Source organism: Magnolia sinica, chromosome 2, assembly GCF_029962835.1.
Source record: "Magnolia sinica isolate HGM2019 chromosome 2, MsV1, whole genome shotgun sequence".
NCBI classification, from domain to species: Eukaryota; Viridiplantae; Streptophyta; class Magnoliopsida; order Magnoliales; family Magnoliaceae; genus Magnolia; species Magnolia sinica.
The window spans coordinates 19,347,992-19,356,027 of record NC_080574.1 but is presented as its reverse complement, the minus strand read 5'-3'; the positions used below and the strand labels follow the sequence as shown (position 1 = coordinate 19,356,027).

Here is an 8,036-nt window from a genome sequence, read left to right as displayed (position 1 = left end):
GCCCCCAAAGAATGGCCCACATAGAGCCTAACACATCGTGGACCCATGGCCTCACGCAAGGGCCTAATACATATCACTATGGGCCTCACTCATGGGCCACATATACATTACAATGGGCCACAACAGTGGGTCTCAAATGAATCAAAGTGGGCCTCGACACATGGGCCATAAATACATCGCATCGGGCCTCATATACATCAAGTGGGCTGCAACAACGGGCCGCACCAATGGGCCTCAAATACATCAAGTGGGCCTCTCACATGTCACAATGGCCCTCTACCCATGCACTCCAAATACATTTCAATGGGCCTCAACCGATGAGCCTCAAATACATCTCAATGGGCCTCATATATTCAAGGTGGGCCTCAACTATGGGCCTTATCACATCAAGGTGGGCCTCAATAACAGGCCTCATATATCACATCGGGCCTTATCAAATGGGCCGAAACAATGGGCTTAATATATATTACAATGGGTCATAACCCATGTAGAGATCATTCGAGAGCATTTCGCAAGAATGAATCGTATCGAAAGATCATCTAAACCGCACTCCAAATATAAGTGGTGATAATGATTTCCACCATTAAAATTCCCAAGGCCTACCATAAATCTGATCATAAGGTCACACAGACCTGAATTAAGAGGAAAAACAAATTTCCCATTGATCCAAAACTTCTGCACTCCCAAAGGATTTCAATGGTAGATGTTCAATCCTCACTGTGCGGTATGGTCCACTTGATAAATAGATCTGTCTTGTTTTTGCCTCAAGCCTTAAAATGAGCTTGCTAAAAGAATGGACGGTTTGGACACATCCATCAGGGGTGGGGTCCACTGGCCATCCAGCGAATGGACGGCCTGCTACGTATATGATAATGCTTAATGGAGTATTTTAATTGTATTTTTGTTACAGGATGAAGTCAGGAGCGTTAATTGAAAATTGATGTTAAAGGCATGGAATTCATGATCCAAAGTTTCCAGAGCACGGGATGGACTCCAGAGAACCAATAATGAAGATTTTACACGCCTGAGATTGAGGAAAGCAAGGCAAAGGGGCTCGAAAAGGGTCCAGAATGCAAGATCACATGTTTCCCGCCATCCGATCAACTCGAAACTTCATACACGGGATGAGGGCCGTAAATTAACCGTAAATATTAAATTTCAGCCATAGAAGATCTCGGGAAGTGGTCCAACGGCCAGATCAGCCCCTTAATTCATTAAGTGGGGCCCGCTGGATATCTGGATATACATCAATTTTGGTCCTGACGGTGGAAATAATATGAGAAAAAGGATGGACGGTGCAGATTTCTCAAAAACATTACAGTGGGCCCTGTGTATGCAGAGTGTGCATCGTGCACACTTGCACCAGCTGCGCACCGCACCACCAGGACGGTCAGCGCCAGCGCTGACCCGCGCTTCTTCGTCGAAAACGGCAGAGCCGTCCAGCGTCTCCGCAAACCGAACCGCGGTCATCGGTTGTGGGGCCCATCTAGTGTCCAAATGGACAATCCAAACCGTCCATCCGCTTCCTGGGGCCGATATTATCATCGCCTAGATGTCCGTTTGGTTCCATGCATGTGTACGGACGTTGACTGCTGAAAAACGCAAAATGGACGGTGAGTTCAAAACTCTGTGGGCCACCGCAACTCTAACTTGAAATTGGGCATTCCTAGCCGTTTTTTCATCCTCCATGCAATGGACGGAGTAGATTATTGAAATAATTATCAAAATGGGTCCCACCATTGCCGCAGCAGCGGGTTTCGCGTCCGTGTAACGGACGGTCGCTGTCCGTTTTTGCGAAGGATTGTGGGCCCTGTACGTCACCCGTACGGCCTATCCGAGCCGTCCATCGTGTAGAGGGCTTCTAGAGCTTCAAAACCATGTTGATATTCCTCGCCCATGCGTACACACGTGTGCGGTACAGAGGCCAAAAGTAGACTGCCCCGGGACGTTCAAAACTGAGTTTTTTTGAGATTTCTTCTGTGGTCCGCGCTAATGGACCTTCAAAACCACCCATTCTTGACTGAAATTTCGTTCTGAATCCAATGGACGGGGTGGATTTTCCAGAAAATACCTCTGTGGGGCCCACCAATCGCTTCGAAAATTTGTACTCCGAGTCCTTCTACGACTCAGCCACCGACGCCATCCAGCGGCTATAAAAGGGGAGTTTTGGACGTGGGAAAGGCATTCGGAACCAGGGGTTCCAGATCTGGAGCAAGGGAGAGAAGAAAGAGAAGAAAGAGAAGAAAGAAGAGAGAAAGAGATTGTTTGGTTTGACGTTTCTTTTATGAATTTTATTTAATATTTTTTATGGATTTTATGGGTCACTAATCTCTCAGCTAGGGCTGAGATGAAGCCCCTAATTTGATTAGCTCTTGTATTGGTTGATTTACTTTGAATATTAATTAATTTGTCTCTTTCTCTAAGTGGGCTTTATGGGTTTAAATTCTATACTTCTCCATCTATGAACTTGATTAAAGTATATATATGGATGTTGTTTGGATGCTTATTATAGGTGCTTGTGTCTGATCAAGAACAAGTTTCCCATAGAGGAAGAAACAGGGTGCTTTAATGAATGTACATTCCATGTACCCGACCAAGGACATGGGATATGTCATTCATGGCATTGCTTAAAGGAATTAGACAGTCTGTATGCCCGATTAAGGACACAGATTGTGCTTTCTCTATATAAGTGGTATCAATCTAGATCAAGGTGAATCAACAGACAAAACAAGGGTTAGGATAATTAGGGGTGGATTCGAAAGTCCTAGTGCTCTCTCTCTGATTGAATTTTCTTCCCTGTTCTTAATTAATTATTTTTTCATAAAATTGTGCTTAGTAATTCATTCCATTATTTGTTGGATTAGTTAAGGAGAATCATAGATTTGAATTGTGACGACCAGTCCTCGTGGGAACGATCTCGTAATACGTACCGTATCTACATCTGATTCGTATACTTGCGAGTTTAAAAATCATTTAAATCATGTTGGTTTAAATAAAACATCAAGTTTTTGGCGCCGTTGCCGGGGACTGTTTCGTTCCAAATTGAATTTGGGATTCTCTCTTATCATAATTCATAGTCTTAGTTTTTTTTTACTAACTTTAGAAACTAACCTATTTCCTGTTTTGTAGGGACCTGACATAAACTACTAATTTGGTAATCTCTTTCCAAATTTTCTATTTTTTTTTCTTTTTTTTTTTTCCAATTTCTATTTTTAGAATTAAGGTTTTTTTTTTCTTTTTTTTTTAGAAAGTTTCTATTTCTAAGCTATTTTATTTTTTCCTATTTTCTAATTCTAGATTCTGATTCTTCTTTCAAGTAACTTTCTATTTTCTAGTTTAAGTTTTATTATTGTTAGAAGAGTCTTTAGGTTTTATTTTTTTTTAGAAAGTTTCTCTCTTATTTTCTAATTTCCTATTTTTTAGAAATTTTCCCTTGCTTAGGATTTTTTTTTCTAGCATTATTTTAGTAAATTTAATTTATTTTTGTTTTCTTTTTGTTTACAGGAATTGAGGAAGGAAGCTGCTAAATAACATTGTCTTCAAAAGGAGGAGCTCCCTATTCTTCATACATCAATCATCTCCTTTTCCGGGTTCTTTCTTCCCATTCTTATTTACATAGTTTTAACTTGTTTTAGAATCTCTTAGTTTCTAGGTCTAGTTTTATTTCTCTTAGGTTGCTTCTTAGTTTAGTTTCTTTCTTACATTGCAATAACATAGTTTATGCTAGGACGTAGATCTCTGAATATAGAACTAGCACTGTTTGATCCTGAGATTGAAAGAACAATTCGTGAAAGATTGAGAAATAATCCTGTTGAAATGGCGAATGAGACTGAAGTTAAAGCTCTCAAAGATTATTCAGCTCCTGTCCAATTTAATGCGCCTTCATGCATAGTGTTGCCAACCACTACGGCAGCACACTTTGAACTTAAACCTGGAGTCATACAATTGTTGCCATCCTTTTATGGATTGGACAAGGAGGACCCATATCATCATGTGAAAGAATTCTTAAACATTTGCTCCACCTTTAAGTTCCAAAACTTCTCAGACGATTCGATCCGCCTACGCTGTTTCCTTTTTCTTTGAAGGATAAGGCGAAAGCATGGTTGAATTCTCTAGAAGTTGGATCTATCACTACATGGGACCAACTGTCTAAGAAGTTCTTAAACAAGTTCTTCCCCGTTCACAAAACCAATGCCCTCCGTAGAGAAATTACTAACTTCACACAAAAATAGGCGAGCACTTTCATGAATGTTGGGAAAGATGGAAGGACTTGCTTCTTAAATGTCCTCACCATGGTTTTGAGAAGTGGCAACAAGTTCAATACTTCTATGACGGTCTGACACCACAGAACCGTCGCATGGTTGATGCCACCAGTGGAGGGTCATTCATGACCAAAAGTGATGTCGAAGCGTGGAACTTCTTTGAAACCTTGTGCGAAAATTAACAGCAATGGGATTATTCAAATAGAGGTGACAGAAGTCCCCAACCACAAAAGAGAGGTGGTATATATGAGATAGGAGTCATGCCAGAGCTGAGCGCCAAGCTTGATAACCTGACAAAGAAAGTTGATGCTCTGGTATTAAATAATGGACCACCACAAACAACTCAAGTCGAGGCATATGCCACATGTTCTAGTCCTGCCCATCCTATGCAGTCTTGTCCATCTGGTGCAGCATTCCCGAACTTCTCTCTGAACAAGTTCATGCTATGAACACTTTTCAAAAATATGGGAATGATCCTTACTCGAACACATACAACCCAAGGTGGGCTAGACATCCAAATTTCTCTTGGGCAAAAGGACCACAACAAGGAGGACCATCTGGAAATCCTCCCATGCAACCGCACCTCCAAGTTGGCAGTCAACAACCTCAACAGTTCCACAATATCAACAACTGCCTACACAATCAAGGAAACCATCTATTGAGGATACACTCCATCTTTTCATGCGAGTTCTCTCCAATTCCAAAAAGACACCCAACAAACCTAACTGGCCACCAGGAAAGCTTACATGCAAATGCACAATCCATTGCCAAGTGGAAGTACAAATGGGTCAACTAGTCGCTACATTGAGTGAGAGAGAAAAGGGCAACTCCCTAGCCAACCCGAGGCTAATCCAAAGGGACAGATGAGATTGGCTCTAATTCCAACCAAGGGCAATATCATGAAAGCCAAATCGATCACTACCCTTAGGTCATGCAAGCAGATTGATAATAGAATAGAGATGCCTGGGGATGAATCAAATTCTAAAATAGAAGATCAAGATGAAGCAGAGAGCCATACCAATGCATCCAAAGTCCAAAAGCTCTCGACTCTCCAAGAGCCACTAATGTGCCACCTTATGTGCCCAAAGCACCCTTTCCTCAACGTCGGGCACCAATAAAGAAAAGAAATAACTTTGATGAAATCTTGGATGTGTTTCAAAAAGTGCAAGTCAACATCCCGTTGCTTGACGCTATCAAGCAAGTCCCTGCTTACGCTAAGTTTCTTAAAGATTTATGCACTCAAAAGCGTAAGCAGAATGTTCATAAGAAAGTCTTCCTTGCAGAGCAGCTCAGCTCTATGATTCAACATAACACCCCTCCTAAATTTAGGGATCCAGGAGCTCCCACCATTTCTTGCGGCATAGGAGATCATAAGATCGGGAAGGCATTACTTGATTTAGGGGCGAGTGTCAATTTGTTACCATATTCGGTTTATGAGCCTAGGACTTGGTGAGTTAAAACCGACTAAGGTAACATTACAACTAGCCGATAGATCTGTCAAGGTGCCTCGGGGTGTTATTGAAGATGTGTTAATCCAGGTTGATAAATTTTATTTTCCAGTGGATTTCATAGTTATAGATACTCAGCCTGTCCAGAATCTTCATAGTCAGATCCCAGTCATTTTGGGTCGTCCATTTTTGGCCACATCTAATGCTATTATCAATTGCAGGAATGGAGTTATGAAATTGTCCTTTGGTAACATGAATATTAAACTCAATGTTTTTAATGCAGGACAACAACCCTCAGATTTGGATGACATATTTGAAGTGGACATGATCGAGAGCCTTGTGCAGGACTCCTTCCGTACATCTTTTGAAGATCCTCTTGAGACCTGCTTAGCACAATCGGGCATGGATTTTGATATTGATAGTCCCATCCATGAAGTCAATGCATTGCTCGACTCTACTCCTATATTGGAGACTGAAAAATGGAGAGCGAAAGTGGAACCTCTCCATCCCTCTGAGACTCTTCTTGACAGCATAGCTCCCAACTCTGAGAAGACAAAGGCGAGCAGGCTGCTTAATGTTCTTAGAGCATATAAGGCAGCAATTGAACGGAAGATAGTGGAAATACAGGGAGTATGCCCCACGATATGTATGGATCATGCTGTGGAAATGTCGCATAACATGCAAAGGAAGCGTGATCCTAACATAGAAGAAGTCGTTCGAGCAGAAGTCCTTAAATTATTTGACGACAGTGTCAGTTGCCTTATTTCAGATAGCACAGTTCATGGGAACTCACATCACTTATCTGGGATCGGCTAATGAAAGTGTTGAGGTATTCTTGTTTGGCTGAAGACGTTAAACTTAGCACTCATGGGAGGCAACCCAGCCTTTTGCTTTATTGTATTGCTTTTTATTTCATTCATTTTCATTTTTCTTAAGTTAGTTACTTCAATGTTTGTGGGTAACATTACTGCAAACCCTCACGAGACTACAACTCGTCCACTAGGGGTAACCTAGGGGTTTAAAGGCTTGTTGCATGCGCTAAATGCAATCGAGAGCACCTGCGAAAGTGGTATAGGTAGGATCTTCTTTTCTTTTTCTTTTTGTTATTTTTGCTTCTGTTAATTTCTCTCTTGCCCTAACTTGCTCTTACATTGATAATTTTGGGAAGTCTCTTGATTCTCCGTCCAGGTACTATCTTTCCCTCATTCCTCTTTTATTATTCGTTGTCCCATGTGCATCGCATGATTATTTCTTTTACATTGAGGACAATGTAGATTTTAGGTTGGGGGTGGGAGATTAGGTAACCTAATCAGTATTTTCTTGGTCTTGAGCAAAATGAGCAAAATTTGTGAAAATTTTAAAATTTTTCTGGAATTTCTATTGAATTCAAAGTGATTTTGAAGGATAGTTGTGATTTTACCATTATAAGCTTCATGATGTTGGTAACTAATGACTCTTGGATTCGGCCATCTGCTTGATTTCACAGTCCATTTTGATTTGTTAATCCATGATTAGACGTTGTAAACATTGATTGAGTCATGATTTCACATATCACATCTCGCTCACACATTAAGCTTTCGGTTCGATAACTGAATGATTAACTTGGTAAAAAGAAGAATTAAAAGGCTAAGTCACATAATCTTCACCATAGGTTTGCTCCCTATAGGTATAAATTTGATTCTCCATAGTTGACTTATAAAAAATGAGGCGACGAGTTTTCGCCATAGGTTTGCTCCCTATAGGTAAGAATTTGATTCCCCTCATTTGCGTTACTGCTCATAAAGAAAATCAAAGGTTGGTAAAATTAAAAATTAATCTGTGAGATAAGTGTTGGTTTCAAGCTTGGTTGTCACGAATTACCAATGATATCATGAGATTGACAATTGGATCTCTTAATGTTTGTAAGTCGAGATTACACTTTACATTCATGGAGCTCGATGTTCAGAAATGTTCTAATTAATGGATTAATATGTTGAACTTGATTATGAAGTTTACTGTGAGCTTGATTTCAGGAGAAAATTCTACTTACCATTCATGAATCTTAGAATTTTCACATCTCAGCTGTCTGTTCACAAGTTACCTGAGTTACAGGAATCATCTTTTATTTCTAAAATTATTTTTCGCATACTTTGCTCGGGACTAGCAAAATGCTGGTTGGGGGTTGTGATTAGGGTCAAATATTGCATATCAGACCCCAGTAATTACCAGATTTTACGTATATGATAATGCTTAATGGAGTATTTTAATTGTATTTTTGTTACAGGATGAAGTCAGGAGCGTTAATTGAAAATTGATGTTAAAGGCATGGATTTCATGATCCAAAGTT

At 40.4% G+C, this 8,036-nt stretch overlaps 1 non-coding gene across 1 annotated transcript; it reads right to left on the bottom strand.

Moving 5' to 3' along the window:
• Positions 1 to 4,193: 4,193 nt before the first annotated feature.
• Positions 4,194 to 4,299, bottom strand: LOC131238301 (small nucleolar RNA R71). The gene has a single exon (XR_009167705.1). It is a non-coding gene; the product is annotated as a small nucleolar RNA R71 (small nucleolar RNA).
• Between the last annotated feature and the right edge of the window lie 3,737 nt (positions 4,300 to 8,036).